The 19,890-nt window shown below is 39.9% G+C and overlaps 1 protein-coding gene across 1 annotated transcript in view; it reads right to left on the reverse strand.

The window, feature by feature from the left end:
- Window positions 1–276: 276 nt before the first annotated feature.
- Window positions 277–19,890, reverse strand: part of mafa (MAF bZIP transcription factor a) — a 74,228-nt gene continuing 54,614 nt past the window's right edge. Inside the window, exon 3 of the mRNA XM_068583120.1 lies at window positions 277–9,102. The gene's annotated coding sequence lies outside the window, so the exon portion shown is untranslated. The remainder of the gene's footprint in view (window positions 9,103–19,890) is intronic.

Raw genomic sequence — 19,890 nt, forward strand, 5'->3', positions numbered from 1 at the left:
AGATCATTGTCTCTGAGACTCTGGTTTCTTTGTATTTCATAATGGATATAATGACCGAAAAGACTCATCACTTACATTTACATTTAGAGGAGAGCACTTTACCCAGACACAAATGCCCCTAAAGGCTTTTTATAATTAAACTCTTTCATTCTCTTCAGTCTCTCTTGTCTTCATGATTTGCATCCTTCACGTCTGTAAAATATAATTATAGAAAATATGAACAAGTTAAGAGGTTGGTTCAGAACACGACACACACATGTTTTCTTCTTACAATAATTATTTATTAAATTTAAAATATCTTTAGCACAGGATAAAAATTAGACACTTCCATCTACCATGAACGCCTTGGGATACAACATGGTTCTAACATGGTTGAAAATAAACACTCTTAGAAACCAAACAGATTTCTCCTTACTTTCACCATCACTGTCTTCTTAAAATGCCACATTAGAGTTGCAAGGGCAGAGGCAAATTTGGCATATAGATAATCATCATTGTCACTTGACATAATATTAGAAATGAGTAAAAATCAAATTCTAAATGTCCTCATGTGCGAATCATGATTCAGAGAATTTGGAATGAGTCAAAATTGCTTGTTGTACCAGCTTTATAGTTTGTTAATGATTTTGTATTAATTCTTCAGAAACACATATATGCCATTTTAAAATAACGGCACACTTTAGAGCTGGTGATACGTCTTTTTGGTAAGATAACCCAAATGGCAGCCCATTTTCTACTGCTTTTAAGCAAACGTTTTGCCTTGGCATTTTATTGGCTGTGTTAGACACTAAGGATATGTTATTAAGTATTATGTGTATGCATGTGAACGTGCAGTGGCAATAAAAAAATCTACAAAGAGTGTAGCAGACCGCCATCCTTCCCCTCATCTTATTCTCCAACCCGACTATTCCACAAATCAGGGATTTATGGTCCTTTTTGCCTCAGCCCCACCTTATGAAACATAAAAAAGATAACAAGTAACATGAGCAGAGCACTGTAGTAAATGGCAGGCCAATGCATTAGTTATCAGTAAGAAAACATTAACAGCAAAGACATATATTTTCCAGTTTTTAAGTTGTTTACAAACCATATCCTCGATCACAATTTCAGTTTTTCATGTTTGATTTTCTTTTTTTTGTCATTACATGCCATATGAGAAGTTTGGGTTACAAAAGTACCTGAACAAATTGCTTGTATATTAGCATGCATAGGTGTTTGGTATTTACATCATATTTACAGACTTGAATTAAGAAGAGAAGGATCTACAATACATTTTCTTTCATGTGTTTCATTTACATTTCTAAGATGGAGAACAAAACGCAGCCTCATACCAATTTGCAGAGCACACAGGACATGCACATAAAATAGAAGGTTTGCTTGACTGAACAAAGTGTGTTGTTTTATTCCCTATCACTGAAAAGGAATAGCTCAATTCTGTAACAGGCTATGTCTCTGACCAGTGCTACTGCATTGCATAACATAGATCTATTTTTTTTTCCTTTGTCTATATTGCGCACCAGTCTCTGAGCACAGGGGGCTTCGAAAGGTTAATTTACGATGTTAACCGTGCCGTGAAGGGAAAAGCAAATAGGAAAGAGCATGCACAGCACCAGAGAAGGACATTAAGCTGCGGCTACATCTTTCTCTTTCTGGCTCCCTTTATCTGTCCAGTGACAACAGTAGGGCCCCCTGATGTGTACAAAGACACAGGGCTATCACCATCCATCATTACAGACATACTGAAAGGATCTTTCACCAGTGATAAGGCTGTAAGCAGGAACACACTACTGACACCTCAGTGTTTTAATTTATCATGTGTTCCTAGTGTCGTTCATAGCCACAGGAAAATGCCCATATCAACATAGCGAGCTCCAGAAATAAACAAATCAAAGAAAAAAGAACAAACAAAAAGTGCATCCATTGGACAAATGACTTAAGAAGATCAGTAGTTGGTGTAACACAAAGAGGAAGACAGTAAAGGAAATCTGTGTCACCTACAGTATACGGTAGAGCTAACAGAATGCATAACAATGCTACATCATATCTATTTGCACATTTTACCTTCCTTAGGTTATGGTAGTGTTGGTTTTGTAGAAAGATTGGAAGACATGGATATATTTAGACTGCAACCAGTATTTATAATCCAACTCATGGGTGTTGCAGTCATTAAAGATATTGCTCATTTCGTGAAAATAACATCAGTATTGCATCCTCAATTCCCCCCACTAGTGCAGGTCCTTTGTCCACCTCCAGCTCATTTACACTCAACCTCTAATATAGGCAATGAACAGCACTATACCATCACCGGGGGTCCATAAACACTTGATTTCACAGAACTGCCTTTGATAAAGGAGGGAGGTGACTGCAGGAGCATGTTAATGTGCTTTCCCATAAAGCTTATCTCTGACTGGGGTCACAGAGGCCAAGTGGCAAGGGGCTGATAGCCATAGCAATAAGACCCTAGAAGCCGTTATTGCTGCTTACGACCCCTCTGACAATAACAGAGCCAACCAAGGCCTACCTTTGGATAATCAAACCCCTCATCCAGGCCCATGTGGGAAATAATGTGGACATTTAGTACAGTACAATTGAAACGAGGGGCTAGCACAAATTAACCTCTGCTAACGGAGAGGGGTTCACTGTGATAGGATTCATGAATTTGTAATTGTCTACTAGCAGCAGTAATGTAAAAGCATGTAAATGCAAAATCACAAACACACACTCTTGGGACTTGGCTACTGTTTCAACAAAGTTTAAACTAAGTCATTCGAAAATATATTAAAGAAATGCCCCCTTCACAGTTCAAAGGCAACAGATTTCTTAAAACATATTTCTCAGGAATGTAATGTTTTTTGTTTGTTGTCTGTGTGTTAAGCTGCGTGATTATTGTTCTTCTATATTTGTCAGGTATATGTGATGATACTGTATAATTTAGTGGACTAAAGATGGGAGCTTTGAAGAACACTTTGATAGCATATGGTTATCCCCTGCTGTCTCACACTCTCTGCTCTGTAGGGGGCCCAGAAGGGATGTATGTGTAACTTTCTGGACTCTGTAAACTTTTCACTTCTCTGAAACTGAAGGATTACATCCTGTTCACAGCAGGTTGAACAGCATGCATCCTAGCGTCTCCCCTTGAGCCCCTTTAATCTCCATTTTACACCCTAAAGACAAACCCTAATGTCCCCCAAAGGATAACCAGACTCAGATGGCAGAGTAAATCAAATCAATGCTATTGTCTTTCTTATTTCTCGTTGTATCTGACCGAGTGCACAGAGTATGTTCACGACCACAATAGGCTTGGTATGGCTACCAGAAAGTCCATTCTCCATATACATTAGCCTCATCAATAGTGTTTTAAAATACCCAAATTGGAGCCTAGTTACGCTACAGTTCATTTTTCTCTCTTTTCTGGCTCAGGTGCAGAAGACTAAATCAAGTTGTCAGAAACCAGACTGCACAGCTAAACGGTGCACGGGCTGAAATGCCACCTGTCCACAGCTTCTGGACATTTGTTATTTTCCTTTTTGATTTATTTCTGCAGTTGCGACTTGGCTATTTGGAAAAGTCCCGACTGCTTCCGATTAAAACTCATTCTGTTTGTGTTTTGATATTTTTGCAAGATTTGGGCTACTCCACCACGGATAATGTTTGCAAAAAGAATGTGTTTTCCCTCATTACCTAATCAAGTGCTAACGTTTTGGTTAACAGCATTTATTAATGGTATTACACTGAGACCAGCCCAACGCATATACTCCGTTTGAGGCATTTTGGTTAATCTGATTCTCTCTAACCCCTCAACAAATCTTCTTGGGAGCCAATCTCATCTCAGTGAGGGGCTTGAAGGCTAACTGCTCACCCAGGGCATAAGCTTATGCGCAGGCCAGAATGAGGTGGGAGTAAGGGCTTTAAAGGCTGTATTATTCATCCCTGTCATTAGCTATGTGACATAAGGGGGTCTGTTCTTTCTTTGCTGCTGTCTGGCTATTAGAACAACCCTCTTCCACTTCATCTCTATGTCCAAATCGAAATCCATGCTGCTTTGAATGCTACGTCAAAGTCAAAATACCCAAACAATACAGTATTTGTGTGAGTAGTGTCAGTGTGTACACATTATATGTTGAGCTCATACATGAATCACTTGTCAAGAGTCTTGGTTCGGCTTGGCAGTCAGGATTTTAGCAGAGCAGTTGACACAAGTTGCCTCACTGTAATCCTTTCCCCTTTGACCCCACTGCTCCAACCATGTCTGGCTTGAGGTCACTGTTAATCTTGACACCCCACCAGACACAGACACATACAGGAACAGGACTGTGTTTGTCTGTGCAGGCATGTGTGTGTGAGGGAGTGAGGAAAAGAGCATGGATGTGTGAGCCCCTGCATTTTTCTGCCCTAAAGAGTTGGTAAGTGTGAGGCACTGCTGTTTTTCCCCCATTATGTATTCCCATTTCAAATTTTACTTAAACAATATCCTCAATATTACTTAACTTAAAAAACATGTTTATATTATGGCCACTAGTTGTATTCATTTAAACGTTCAATCTGAGAAATCTTCCAGTTTGGCATGAAGATGGCTCTTAATGTGATAATTATTATAAGCCATGAGCCGCAACTACTGTTGTCCGCCAGAGGTGGACAACAGATGTAAACAGACTTCTGCCTTCTACTCTTTTACCAAAGTAGCAGATATGTTCAAATGCATTTGTTATTCTTTAGCACTGATTGCACTGAGTGTAAGTACATTGCTCCTTCCACTTTGCAGCTGTATTATGCATTGTGAAGTGGATATATTTTAGCTTTTTGATGATGCTTAAAATGTTCAAAGTGTTTAATTGTTACTTGTCAAACTCAATTTAAATTATTACTGATAAGGCTGGTTGAAATTGAACACCTGTTTGTATCTGTGGTCATATTGACTCCTACATATGACTGTATTGTGGCTGAGACCACATCTAAAGCCAAACATAAGGCAGAGTGTCTTGACTGTTAGTGCCATCATCAGACTGGTCCCCTTTATACCTATTGTGTGTCTTATAGGTTGTTTTTCTTCCCAGTGTTCTGCCTCTGTGTTTACTCACTTGGCCTCAATGGTCCACAGACGTACACAGTACACACACAAGCCAGCCAGTGATGACACTAATGGAGTGTTTAGTCAGGAGGACAAAAACGTATTAACCAGTTGAAAGAATGGGCGAGGTGGTAATCAAATAAAGCGGAGATAAGTTAATAAGCTGTATGTGCAATGGAGTAAGCTACACAGGATTTATCTTCCCTGGCATGGAACTTGTGTGCTGCTACTCATTTAGATACACAAGCATGGTCCTTTCAACATGGTCAAGTGAAGATAACGGGATGGATGTGTTGATGCACTTCTATCAACTATGTATCACATTGTTCTGAATTGCTAAATTCATCATGCTACATTATGCTGTTTTTCTTTCCAGTCCTTGGTGTTCTGCTCACTCAGACCCTTGTTTACTTAATCCAAAAACAAGATTGTGGAGCTGCTTTATCCTGCTCTCACACTGACTACTGAGATGTATGGACCGCTTTGCTGAAACAGATTATATTTGTCCAAAAAAAGAGAGAAATGGGTGGGGGAAATAGGGACTAAAGACAGAAAAGGACAGGGCTGAGGTGTTGGAGCGGAGAAAAGAAAGATAGGAACCTGGTGTCTAAGAAGGAGGTGTGTGAATGTGGGAAGGAGCAAGAAGAGAATGAAAGGCTGATTAAGTGGGGCCCATACGAGGGAGGTGGAGGAGAGAGAGGCAGCGGACGGGGCCCAATAGGGGGTAAATCTGAGTCAGTAGTGCTCTATATCTTTCGCAACCCTGCCTTGCTCTCTCTCCCACATATCCATCATGTTAATATACCTACAGCGTGGCCCTCTGGGTAATATATCTTTGACCTGTGATTACGCTAACAGCTTATTGTTTGCACACTAAACAATCCCATTATGTCGAAAATCTGTTTACATACAGTCTTGCTGTTTAGATTAGCATGGTGTGAGTGAGGGAAAAGAGCAAGGATGTGCCTCTGTGCATTTGTGTGCACTTTCACACATTGTGTCTCTGAATATGTACATCTCTGCGTGTTTACGTGCCTCTGCTGACCCCGGTCAGGGTCACTGCTAGATAAAAGCCCCCATGCTGCCATGACTATCACGGCGGAACAACTTGCATTCAAAAGCAGAGGAAAACAAATCAGCCTGTCAAACATTGCCTACAGCTGCGTAGAAATGGAGCTTTGTTTGACTTCTAAGAAAGTGGAAAGCCTTGAGGCTCAGAGAAGATCAGCACTTGCTCAATGTCTTGTTTCCTACCACATATAACGTCTCATGTTTGAGTGACATCTTCATCCTTTCTGTATTTTAAATCTTCTTTAAATAATCACTGCTAAGTCATAAGTCCAAGTTTGTTTACATGTTGACTGTAAATACACTCATGGGATTCAGTGTGCTCTGACAATATTTGAATATTTCTTCATCTAAATTGGCTATATACCTGTATTCTGCTGAACTTACAACTTTTCTTGATATAGGCTGTATTTGTGATCAGTTTGATTGTTTTTAGTGAAACGGAAAACACCTGTGATACATTGTTTTAATACAATTTCACCGAATTTATCATGGTCTACCATGAGTTTCTGAGTGTCTGTGAAAATGTACAGCTGTTGTGGGCAGGCATTGGGACAGAAGGGTATAAGTATTTAACCACAGGGCTGAACATCTGGTTGAGCTGAGGGCCATACTCATTAACACAAAGTTAACCTCAGACAGGACGTGAGGTCATGACAGCCCAGAGAGCCGCGTGACGGTGGAACAGTGTTAGGTTCAGGGGTTATTGAACTCTACAAGTTGGCTGCCGGTTAGAAAAGAATATTCTATATCTGGAAAGACCAGGAGAATACTTGAACATAAGCTCAGTACCGCCTTACATTTTGGTATATTTTCCTCTCCTATCCTTTCTCCAGAGCCTCGCTTCCTTTCTCTGCTCTGCTCTCAGACTTCTCTGGCAGTGCATAGAATCATTGAGATGTGCAAATCCCTTTGACATAGGATGAATAGACAGTTGCTGGCATATTGCCCCATGCCACTTTGTGGGCTGCCACTTAATTGGAGCGCCCCAGTTTGCCTTCCCTTCTCTCTTCTCCTACCCACGCTCACTGTGGCCAGGTTCTGTCTGACAGCAAGGATGAGGTTATGTGTCCCTTCAAAGAGTTTTAAATCTATCAGCGCTGTGGTCTGGCTGAAGAGGACCTTTCACGATAGGAGGGCGGTCAAACAACTTATGTCATGTAACTATACATTTGCTTGAATTATAAAGAGGGAGATGTAGAGCTGATGCAGAGCTTGCTTTGGCTTAGAGAGTTAATCCAGTGACTAGGCTTACCTGCACAACCTCTTCTGTGAATAATGGTCACTTTCTATCTACAAGTCAACATGCAAAGAACAGCATCTGAGACTACATAGTTGATATACTGTACATATATACAGCAACATATTGGAGTGATGCTATGTCTAATTGTGCATCTGTATGCATGCGCTTGTATGTGTGAGTGTGTTTGTGGCAAAGTGAACCAGTGTTTGTTTTGTATTCCCACAATGCCATGTGCGTCCATTAGTAGAATGGACACTTTCCTCGTGAGACTGTGAGGACATGCAGTGCAGAAACGGACTGTGGGGACAGAAGAGGGGTCACTGATAAGCCATGGTTCCCTAGATGCACAGCACAAGCTGAGAGGTAGAGGATGCACAATGATAGAGATGAGGTGTTCAACATCCTGGTATTTTCCCTGTTGTCCATGCAAAGGTTTTCTGTCTTCACCAGTGATGGTTGTACCTTCATTGGCACGGCATATTATGTCAGTCCATTTGGTTATCTTCGTAGTCCATAGAAGATGGAGGGTCCTCATGTCTACATTGCAATCAATGAGGTGTTATTTTGTCCAATAAGTAGGCTCAGGATCAAAGCACCATTTCAAACGATGCAAAGGAAAAGTTGGCGCTCTCAGGTTGACAGTAGCTTTACTAAAGCGGTTATAACCAACACATGGGAGGGAGAGGACAATTATTGCAATGGAAGAGAATAAATTGGTAGGTGTAGGACATTTTGGTGAAATAATATAGAATAAAATGTAAAAAACTAAATATTTAGCAGTGCCCCGGTAGACTCGTGGCTTTGGTCTTTTCCTCTTCAGTGTGACCATTTGCTTCAGTGTGACCATTTGATTGATGATACCAAAGGAACTGCTGCCTTAAAAAACCTTGTATGGTGGTCAAATAATACCATTACCTATAGCTAATGCTTTAATGTGTCTATTTAAATTCACAGGAAAGTGTTCAGACACCTGGGAATATACCTATAACTATAAGAAGTTTGTTAAACTTTTAAAAAGGTTGTCAGAAATATCCACTAATTAAGATTTGTGATCTAATAGGCGAGTGGTAAATAAACACTAGTCTGTGCCATGCTGTGGTCTTCATTTATCTCTATATACATGTACTAGTGTGGATATTCAAGAGGAAGACTAGGCTGTTATGTAAAGAGAATAAGAAGAGTAGGAAGTACAATTTTTACAGTCCAAATAACTCCCAAGATAGAGAAATTATATTGGAAATGATAATTACATGTCTCTGAGGAGGTAAGAAGAAAACTGACATCATATGGAAAATATTGAACCATGAGTACTCTATCCACAGTCGTGGTGGTTTATGAAGTTGGAGGGAGCGACTTGGTATGTTTTCTATATTAGGAATACGAATAGGGATTTATTATGATCTATTTACAGAGGCATGCATCAAGGATCTCCCCACCTAAGAGAACATAGTCCTTCAAATATCTGACATTGTCAACCATCTCATGAGTCGGTCTTTTTTTTTCTTCTTCTTCTTTTTGGTGTTTTGTAGAAAAAAGCTGGAGGTAAAATATCAGGGAGAAGGGAGCGTTTGAGGCTCTCAAGAATTTCACTGCAAGGATTTCGAGGGATCTCAGCGGGTCTTGTCTTGTTTTTAGTGAAGTCATTTTTGAATGTTGTGCTTTGTAGCTGTCTTCCTACGATTGGTCAGCCGCTCGGAAGTCATCACTGCTCTGTCGTTGGGTTCTGTTGACAGAAAGAGAAATAGAGGGAAGAGTGGAGGGGTTGGGAAAAAGAGAAAAAAATGCCATTAAAGTGTGACACAGACACACACACAAAATAATATATATATATATATATATATATATATATATATATATATATATATATATATATATATATATACATATATATATATATATATATATACATATATATATATATATATATATATATATATATATATATATATATATATATATATATTTATATAGAGAGAGAGTGAGAGAGAGAGAGAGTGAGAGAGAGAGAGAGAGAGAGAGAGAGAGAGAGGGGGAGGTGAACATAGCAATCAGGCTTCGTAGGTACTGTCGTTGGATGTGATGTGTATTATATCACTTGATCCTCGTCCTCCACAACGTTAACAGGCTACACGCAGTAGCATCCATTTAGCTGTGGCTGCAGTAAGTTTTTTCTTTGTTGTGGTGTCCATGTGTTTCTGTCTGAAGTCATCCGTTCGTGTCTGGCTATGACGAGAGGGCGCAGAGTTAACGTTCACTGTGTGCTTGGCTATCGAGTGGTATTTCAGACTGGACAGCTACGATGATAGCTCAGTTCACAGCAACAATAAGTAATAAAAATAATCTCTCCACCTCTCTCTCTTGCCCTTGTTTACCTGAAATGTGCACTTTATAATTTTATTTTGAACCACCCTGTTTGGCAGTTGTTTTTTTTCAATAAAATAAAACATTTGCATAAAGCAAACCAATCCACTTTTTCATGTTAAAAGCATTAAAATGAAAAAAAAGTGTGATTAGTTGCGATTAATAGCGAGTTAACTATGAAATAGATGCAATTAATCATGAATAAACATTTTAATCGCTTGACAGCACTAATATTAATTATTACTATTAATAGTATAACAATTGCTTTGTATTTTTGAAATGTTCAAACATTATCACATTTGTGCATAAAATAGACTTTAGAATTTAGAATTCATATCAATATCAATATATCATATTATATATATATATATACTGTATATATATATATATATATATATATATATATATATATATATATATATATATATATATATATATATATATACAGTATATTGTACACCATGAGGCAGTGAGCGGACCTTCGTCTAAACTTGGTTCCCCAGTCAAGAGTTTATGGTGACACACAGCGAGTCACAGCAACTGTATTTGGGGGTGGGGGAGGCTCTCTGCTGTCACTTGTGCCGGTGAAAAAACAAAGACACAATGACCACCCTGTGAGTGTACATGACAAGCCCACTTGGCTGAGATTCAGAATGACAGTGGCGTCAGCATGGGGGGTGACTCTTTAATCAGCTTTAATTAAGGCTAAGGAGAGCCGAGCAAGTTCAATGTGGATGAGTCTCCACCATGTCTACATCTTTCTATTCATTTTATTCCCAAAATTACAATTCTTTATTGTGTTTGTGTCTTGAAAAACACATTTGGTGAGACCCTTTAGCAGCTTGTGCGCTGGGTAAGGGTGATTCATGTCGCCAGAAGGAGCACTTTGTGGGTGGGCCGTTGGACACAATTCAGCTACTATCTACGAGAGATCCAATTACATGACCCTACAGTGAAGGTGTCTCGCCTGCACCCATTATAAATCACCATAAACAAAGCAAGTATTGACATTGCCTTGCATACCGTTACAGCTCCACTCAGGCCTGTAAAATCTGAAGTTATTATCTCAGTTGTATACACTCAATCTGTCCAAAGAAAGTTTAATTTATCAGCCATAAGATGTATAATTTTTATATTTACAACACCCCCCCCCCCCTCTCCGAAGACAAGGGTGAAGACAACATTTTTGTTAAAAATTCTAATGAAGTTATTTCTTATATCCCCGCTTGCACGCACGCCCACGCCCACACACTCTTTCTCAGTGGCCTCTCATGTGACATTGTCTCTGTGTGTTTTTCCCCACTTTAAGCACGAGCCACTGTGAGCTATACGTTTGTGTTTTGTCCACCTCTGCACAGCAGTGAGCCATGTTCTATGAGCTAATATCCTAACAACTGAGATCACAGCCATTGCCCCGGGGCATGCTAGATCCACTCTCGGAGAACACCAACAGTCAAGACTCCAGCCCTTCAAGAATGAATGTGGTCTCAGGGTGTGTGATAACCGAGTGTGTGATGGGAATGCAGGGCCATTTGGACCTCCAAAGCCAGGTGTTAGCACTTCAGCTCACTGCCTCATCAATAATTGACAGAGGCAAACCAATCAGAACAATTTGCTCCCCACAGCGAAGTGCTAGAGCCGCCTAACACCGGTGAATCATTAATGAGGCAATTAGCTGAAATGGTTAGACGGTTAGCCCACACTGGCAGCGCTCCTGTGACGCTACTGCGACAGGTCTCCTTATACAGGAGCTGCACATGATGGAGTGATGTTCTGGCCAGTACAAGCTGAGGGGGAGAACGAGTGGAATCACACAACCGCGCTTGGAGACGGAGCAGAGCCTCTTTAAGGTTGGAGTGTAACTTGTGTCAGTGATGCCAGCGCTCCATCTGTTGACCACGGATCAGAGGGGCCAATAATGGGAACAAACCCAATTGGCCATTACCATGGGAGATTGACCTTTATTGGTTGTTGTTACCATTGCGCAGACCAACAGAAGCCGTCTCCCGGGTGATTCAAGTGTGGGAGAGCCTTTATGGACATGGATAACATCGACCTCGGTGACATCACTCAAACATTGGGGAAGGAATAACAACAATAACAGCAAAGATGGAGTTTGCCTTTGAAGAGCAGAGATCCTGGTTTGTTGTTTGAAAGGAAAATCAAAGACCCGAGGGAGCTGCTCAAAAAGCCTTATCGATTGGCCATATTGGAACCATTTCATAGTTTATCGATGCTCCTCTGCCTGCTCTTTCAGACCTGTGTCCAGTACATGCTCAAATTAAACCAACACACTTGATTTCAAGAACAAACCATACAAACACAACACGCTGCATGGGTTATTCCCAATCACAAATTTATATTTAAAGTACATATTTCACACTCCATTTTCCATTTGTTTTTAGGCCAGATGAGATTAAAATTATGTTGTTTACTGTTTCTTACTCCCATATTTTCCCTGAAAAAAGAGTCTGCTAGTTGCCATTTCTAACAGAGACTATAGCAGTGGATTCCAGTAAAGAATACTTCTTGTTATGCTTTCCCTGATGGTATTACATTTGAATACACACATTTGTTTTTTATTTGTTCCAATATTTTGCATGCACACTGGCTTTTTAAAGTTGTTGGCCATTTTATAGTGTGAACATACTACACACTACACATTGTTTGAATTCATTTACGCATGTTATTGAGGCAAAGGTTGACAATAACAACTTTAAACAATTGGAGCCTTTTGGTGGACTAAAACCATCAGGCCTCCATGGCATGATGACCTTTTATGAAGAGCTCACCAAGAACAATTTAGTTTTTCTCGAGTGCATTGTTACTTCTTTTATTTTTAAAGATTACATGTAAAGCCTCATGTGTGTTGAACAGAAATAAAAAAATACTTCTCCGGTCACCTATTGGAGCTAATTGCCAGATCCAACACTAAGTGTATGCTCCTTCCTTAATGCACTGCTGTCAAATGGCGTACGATAACATATTCTAATGTGAATGGGAGATAAAGCAATTTGCAAAAAGAAGAAAATAGCCTCAATGATCTGCTCTATTATTTGCCCCCCTTTTAACACTCTTGGGCGCCATTTCCTAAGAAGTATGAAAAATCCCCTCTGGTGTATTGGTAAGTTATGCTTCACAAAGCAATCAGTTTGGGAAATAATTAGGTATGGCGATAGCAAGCACTTCACAGCTATAGAACATAGATGGTTATTATCTAAATTAATTTGATAATTATGAGTTCAGATGGGTTTTATGCCCAAATACACTTGGCTATCCAATCTGTCAATATGATTTAAATAAAAACATGTCAGCTTGACAAACATTTTCTTTTCAGACAATTTGTTGCACCCCCCCTTTTTGAATAATTGTATTTGATTGTGCAAATGAAAGATTGCAAGCGATTCATGAGTAGTTAGGTTGACCTGTGTACTTAATATTGACACTTGTGCAGATATTGTAGACAGCTAGTCTCTGTTTAATGATTGCTACTCACTTTTATTGCCCTCTCAGGATGCCATCCTCAATAAATATTTGCAACAAGGAAATTTGCAGTATGACTTGAGAGAGTCATAACCCTGGCACCTTTGTGTTTTGAGATTAACATGTAATTAAAATAGTAAATCAATATTTATTCTAGTAGTACAAAGAAAGTGAGGAATGTAATCAGGTTATATAATGAGTCACTGGAAGGATAGGTTCTTCAAAGTAGCATTCAGCAATGCACACACACACACACACACACACACACACACACACACACACACACACACACACACACACACACACACACACACACGCAGGTACAGAAACCTCAGCTCACGCTAAAGACCCCTTCCTTTCCAGACCACACTTTTTAAATGTGGAGTCTACACCTTTTCACTGACTTACCACAGCGTTCCCACAGTTATCGTTTTAAGACTTTCATGCTGACAAAAGCTACAACTGCAAAGTGAAAACATCTAAACGCACGCCGTACCCCGCACATCACTGAGCACAAAGAGTAAAACAGGCTCCATTGTCCATACGTTCCAGCCATCTATTAGAGTGCGTAAAAGAGATGTTAAAAGCTTAATGGACCGATCCTCTTATTGTTTAAAAATTGCTTGACGTATAAACGGCCAAAGAAAACATTGGTTGCTCTCAATTATGCATTGAAAATAAAGTTATGAGCGAGTGGCTGAATTATTGATGTTGGCACCGGGAACAAAAGCATGTTGCCAATGTGTCACTGCGTTTTTGCTGATGCTTCATGTTGTATTGATAATTTTCCATCTAAAAAGTCCATGAAGTCTTGATCTGTGAAAGATGGAAAAACACACCACGAATATTGGAAATCCAATGCAATATTACTGGAAGAGGAAAACGGATAAAATAACATAGAATAACATAATGGGAAAAATAAAAGAATTAAAATAAATGTAGCTTTGAGACATAATAAATGTAGCTTTGAGACATAACTTAGACATGAAACATGTCTGTTGTTTGAACATTATAATATCCCCAAAATATATTCTTAATTTATAGAATTGAGACAATACATTCGCTAACCACCTCATTCAATGTTCCATTGTCGTTAATATATCTCAAAGCTGTGTGTGTGTGTGTGTGTGTGAAAAATAGGGCATAAAAGCACTGAGGCTCTTGGTTGTGGGACTGTCCCGTGTGGCTGACGCACTTCCTGAGATGCAAATGCTTGTGCTTCATCTGCCCATAGCCTCTCTCTATCCTATTCGTCTCACTGACTCTGTCTCAGCGCTTCTCTCACACACATATGCACACACGCATCCAAATTTGCAGAGCAAGAAAACAATAAATAATGCAAATGCTTGTAATATTAACAATATTTGCAGCTTTAAAGGAAGGACTAAGAAATAATTGTAACTTACTGTAGATTACATGGTTCTTTTAATATAGTTTTGTTGTGTTATGAATGTCGTTAGTGACTGAATGAGGTAAAAAGTGTCCTCCTCAGAGAGAGCTCATTTATGTAATCTGTGGGGTCAAGTGTAACTCTGCAATCTGATATTACTTATTATGATGAACCTAAACGCTCTACACCTACACGGCTGCTGCCCCATTAATATTAGCAGCGAGTCAAGGAGTACTCAGCCCTAATCTATGTGGATATTTTGAGGTAACTTTGCCGTTAAAGAGACTATAGTTGAGATGCCGATTACCCAATCAGACTGTGCATTTATAGACATGGCCACAATGAGAGCGGCACCGCACTCATTTAGTGTTTCACAATCTGCGGCCGTTTAGCAGTCACTGCACAGCCGAACACACTGAAGTGACGGTCTTTCAGCTCTCTGTCCTTTGTTGATTGTGTTTAATTTTTTATTTGAGTGCAAACAGAACTCATTCTCTGCTGAGATTGTTTTATAGTTCCATAAAAGTGTGTTTAATTAAATTTCACACCAATACATACTTCAAACAATTTCTGCAAAAAAGCACAAACACATTTTACCCCTCATTTTAGTTGCTTTAAACAAGTATTCAGCTTGAGTCTGGAGATGAATATGCTGTTAAAACACTGAAGATCTAAAAAGAACTTCAAATTGAATTTCTTTGTAAATTATTCTTTCTCATCTGCCAAAATGGTGATTCATTTTTGATTGTTCTTGAGTTACATTTGTGCCACAGATGCTCTTATTCAGTAGAAAATAATCACATTTTCAAAAAAAATCTTTTAAAATTAGTTCCTAAATGTCAATACAACATTTTCTCGAGTTGCATAGTATTTTCAATATAAAAGTAAACAGTTACCTTTTTTTCTTCCTTTTTTTAAAAACTTTTTTATTAATTTATGACCTAATGATTTAAAAGAAAAGACCTTATATCTGTGCGGACATTTTCAGATGGCAAAAGCTCAATAAATCATCTATGACTGTTTGAACACACGCAGATGCAGAGGTGTTGACAAAGACAGTAGATCAGAAGAAAAATACAGAAGGGAAACTCAGCTGGAGACGAGTGACTGCGATATTTCTCGCAAAGCACTGAGTGGCCTCAGCCTGCGGCCAAGTTTAGGCCACTCACAGTCATCCAGAGAATCTCCTTGCATGATTCACTGTGCACTCACTCACTCACTCACGGCTGATGCAGCGCTACAGGGAAGAGGATGTGGATGTTTGAGTAAAACAACCACAGGTCACAGCCTTCAGTTTTACATGCCCATGCCGTTCCAGCCTACACATGTGTGCCTTTGGATGTGCAGCTCTGCCTTGAAAAAAACAAAAAAAACAAGCATGTGGCTGTATTTTCTGCTTTGTGTCAGTTTCGTGCCTCCTGTGACTCAACTCCTGTCATGCTCCGGTATTTCATCTCCGTAATGGTGACTGCTGAGATGCTCTTACTATATTTCCGATAAATGACTGATTTTACGTTTAACTGTCAGTGAACTGTCACTTGGAAGCCACTGTTAACCTTTCCACTCCTCCGCAACAGTGTGTTTTTCACCTCGTTTGTACATGTGGAGTAGAGAGCCGCCCACTCTCTTCCGTTTCAGGGTCCCATAATGCTAGCCCGTGGAGGAGTCGCTGAGGAGATCAATATCCATCAGACTGTTCAAATAAATTCATTCATCACACCCGGATACTTGCTACACCATGCCGCCACAGCATGCTCAATCTCTCATCTACTGTTATGTAAAAGATAAAAAAGGTCACATCACACAAGGATTGTCAGTTGTGTCAACAAAGAAGATGACAGACTTATGGGTTTCTCCGCCTGAAAAAAACAATACTTTTGACTGTGTGCTTCATCTCGTGCAAGCTCTTTGTGTTTTTAAAATCTCATCTGAGGAAAATGTTCCTTCTGTCCTCCCTCTGCTGCAGATAAAGAACAGGCGTTTGAGTAATTATGGTGCATTATCGCCAAGGAACGTTTCATTGCTACATTTTAAGCTGTGTAGTGAGCGGTGACAAACGAACGACCATTTTAATTTCTGTCAGGAGGAAAAACACATGGCTGGAGCCAATGAAGTCAGCTCTCTCATTCTGCCACTGACTGAGACCATCTGGACCAAATAAAGTTTTTCCCTTTGAATCAACAGCTGTTGGAAATTACACCCTCATTCTCTATATATCAGTCTTTTGCATTCAGTTTAAATCTAACCATGTTTGTTTCACTGTTTTTAATTTTGTGCCAGATTTGATTCGTGAAAAAAAATTAAATACAACATGACTCCCATATGCACCTGTTTTGCCTCATCTTTCTGTCTTTCCTTCTGTATCTTTCTCCCTCTAACCCTAGTGATCGAAGGGTGGAACATCTCAGTCAATCTGTCAGTAGCTGACAGTTTTACAACACATGCACTACACTGATGGGTACCATCACTCACATAACGATTGCCCTCCACACTGAAATCAAAAGACAAGACAAAGTGAGAGGGTTGAAGAAAAAGAAGTAAAGGCATTTGAGGAAAATTAACAGTGAGAGGAAAAAATAACCAATTTTATTTCTAATTTTTCCACGGGTCAGAGAAGAATGTGTTCCACTCTGCTGGAAGATGTAATTTTAGAACTTAATTTGTCCTGAATTTGTATTAGGTCCAGACATTTAAAATGAAGTATGAAAAAAGTAAAACAATCTAATATGTTTAAAACAGTATTTTCTTTGATCAAAATCACAAATAAGGAACAGAATGGGTTGACACTTCAGTTAATTGCATCTCTTTCAGTTATCTAAGATGGCACATGTGATCATTCTATCCACATATACACAACTTAATAGTTCATTTCAATGTCATTTTTTCCACCTGCTAGTTGGCAGCAGTCAGTGACGGGAAACTGATGGACCTGATGGAACATGTCCTCGACGGCTATCAGCATAAAGCCACAAGTATGCACATTGAGTCTGGAGTTGTATTTACATTTTAGCCAGTTCTAGGAGATAAATGACCTGTGAGTTTTTGGAAAATGTAGTTTGAATTGCCAAACCCTTTTTAGAATTAAAAAAAAAAGAACATTGAGAGTGTTTGCACCAGAAAACAGTTTGGTAGTTGACTCATCTGTTTTGTCTTTCTTTGCACAGGTACACAAGATGGATTTACTTATTTATCTTGCAGGCTTAAAAAGTGCTGCACAGTTGCTCCTTTGAGGAATGTGAAGGAAAAGAGAGCAACCATTTGAGAACCAACAAATGTGCATACAGTTCTTTGATTTAAACATGTTTAAATGATTCACAACACTGTGATGAGTAAATGTTTTAATTACATCATTTACATTTCAACTAAATTGGGTGAGCTCTGCTTTCAACATTATAGTTTGACACTTGACTGTGGTGTAGATTAATTAAAAGGAGCCATGCTACAAATTGAAATTACACCACAAGAAGGCGTCTCTTCAGAGACCGAGGGGAGGAAAGTTCTAAACGTTCCCCAGGAAGCAGGAGGCAAAAGCTGCCCAGAAGAGAGAGGCAAACGAGCCAATCTGTTGTCTGTTTGCGGGGAAACGGCAGCAGCAGCATCCTGCCGCCCTACGCCGTCATATGGGAGCCAGGCTCCCAAAAACACATGCTTAATGACTCAATTTATTCACCCCGTCACTATATCTTCATCTTTGCCTCTCCGTTTCCTCTAATGGTCTTGCCCATATGCACTTCCCGTTTTCCATCCCGACTGGCATATTCAAGTTATTGGCACGATGGTGATAACTTCTGTGGAGTGCGGAGCAGCACGCATGAGGACGACAACTTGAGATCTTTGGAAAGTGTGCCCTGCCCACTCCAAACTCAGCGCAGGGGTCGCTGGTAGTTCCCGGTCGTGTGGCGACTGGTGAAGTTGTGTGCGGCCGTGTGATGCGTGTCAGTGACATCTGGGCCAACATTGCCAGAGCATCGATCAGACTGTAGCTCTGGAAGGTTTCTCAAAAGCTTTATTCTTAAATCTATGCTGACAGGCAATGACATGATGGAGAAGGGGCTGCTGAATTGATTGCGTCCTCTCTCTCCTTTCACTCTGCCGCTCACGCTCCCACTTCCCTCTGCCTCTCTCTTCTCCCTCGCCTCTTTGTCCCATCACTCTCTTCCCTTCCATCTCTTCTTCCCCCTCCCTGCCTCCTTCTCTACTCATCGCCTGGATGTGTCGAGCACAAGATGTCAGATTATTTCCCAGCAGACACTGCGTTGTGTGACAGAGGACTGGAGCTGTATTTCACCGGATGACATTTCCTTTGCCACCCCCCTCTCTCAGCAGACAACATCAAATATCGCCAGGCCTTTTTGATCACTTAAAAGGCTCGTATTAGTAGGAGAGCCGGTGCTTAAACAAAAGCAAACAAAGTGTTTCATCTGTCATGTTTGTCAGTCGGCCATATGTGCGGCGTAACAGCTTTTCTATCGGAGAGGTGGTAAACCACCCGATATCACACGCTGTGGGACTCCAAACAACTCAGACTTGTTCATCAACGTATATAAATACATATTTTAATCTATCCGAACATGCAAATGTTATAGAGAATAAATATAAACTTTTAATGATGAAAGATGTCAAATCCCTTCAGCTTTCATATTTTTTTATATTCACTAAAGCTGGGCTTCAGTCCATTTCTTGTAATTGTAATTGAATGCACTGGGGGTTTTTGCGCGGGAGGGGTCAGCGCAGTATACAGGCCAACCGCTCAGCATATTGTTTCTATGGCACCTGTCCCCCCAGATTAATAACTCTGGGGTCTGCGCTGGCAAAGTATGCATAGATACCAGAAATTACAATACTAATTCAGGACTAGGGATTTATACACCTTCCTCTCCCAGGATTTATGATGAAGTGAGCATGAGAGCACGAAGGGAGAGAGGGAGAGGATAAGAGACGAATAATGCCAGCAAAAGTGATTAGCTCAATTGGAGAAATTGTGTGTTTGTAGTCCTGCGATTATTATTGTGTTTCTCATCACATAATGAGTTTGAACAATGCAGTTAATGGCATTATTGGCGGGCCACCAGAAACAGGGTGTATATAAGCTTGATAGCACTTTTTTCTCAATAAATCACTCCAGTGCACATGGCAATATTTAAATCTATGTTATTAAAATTGTTGGAACAACACTATCAGATTTATGTTGTGTTATTTTATTATGGATTGATTATCATCATCACAGGCATATCTGATTTGCGTGGTGGCAGCTGGAGCGTGGTTGGTTTAATCCAT

The sequence above is a fragment of the Clinocottus analis genome, unplaced genomic scaffold (genome assembly GCF_023055335.1).
Source record: "Clinocottus analis isolate CAN_PGR_092001 unplaced genomic scaffold, fCliAna1.0.p SCAF_1, whole genome shotgun sequence".
NCBI classification, from domain to species: Eukaryota; Metazoa; Chordata; class Actinopteri; order Perciformes; family Cottidae; genus Clinocottus; species Clinocottus analis.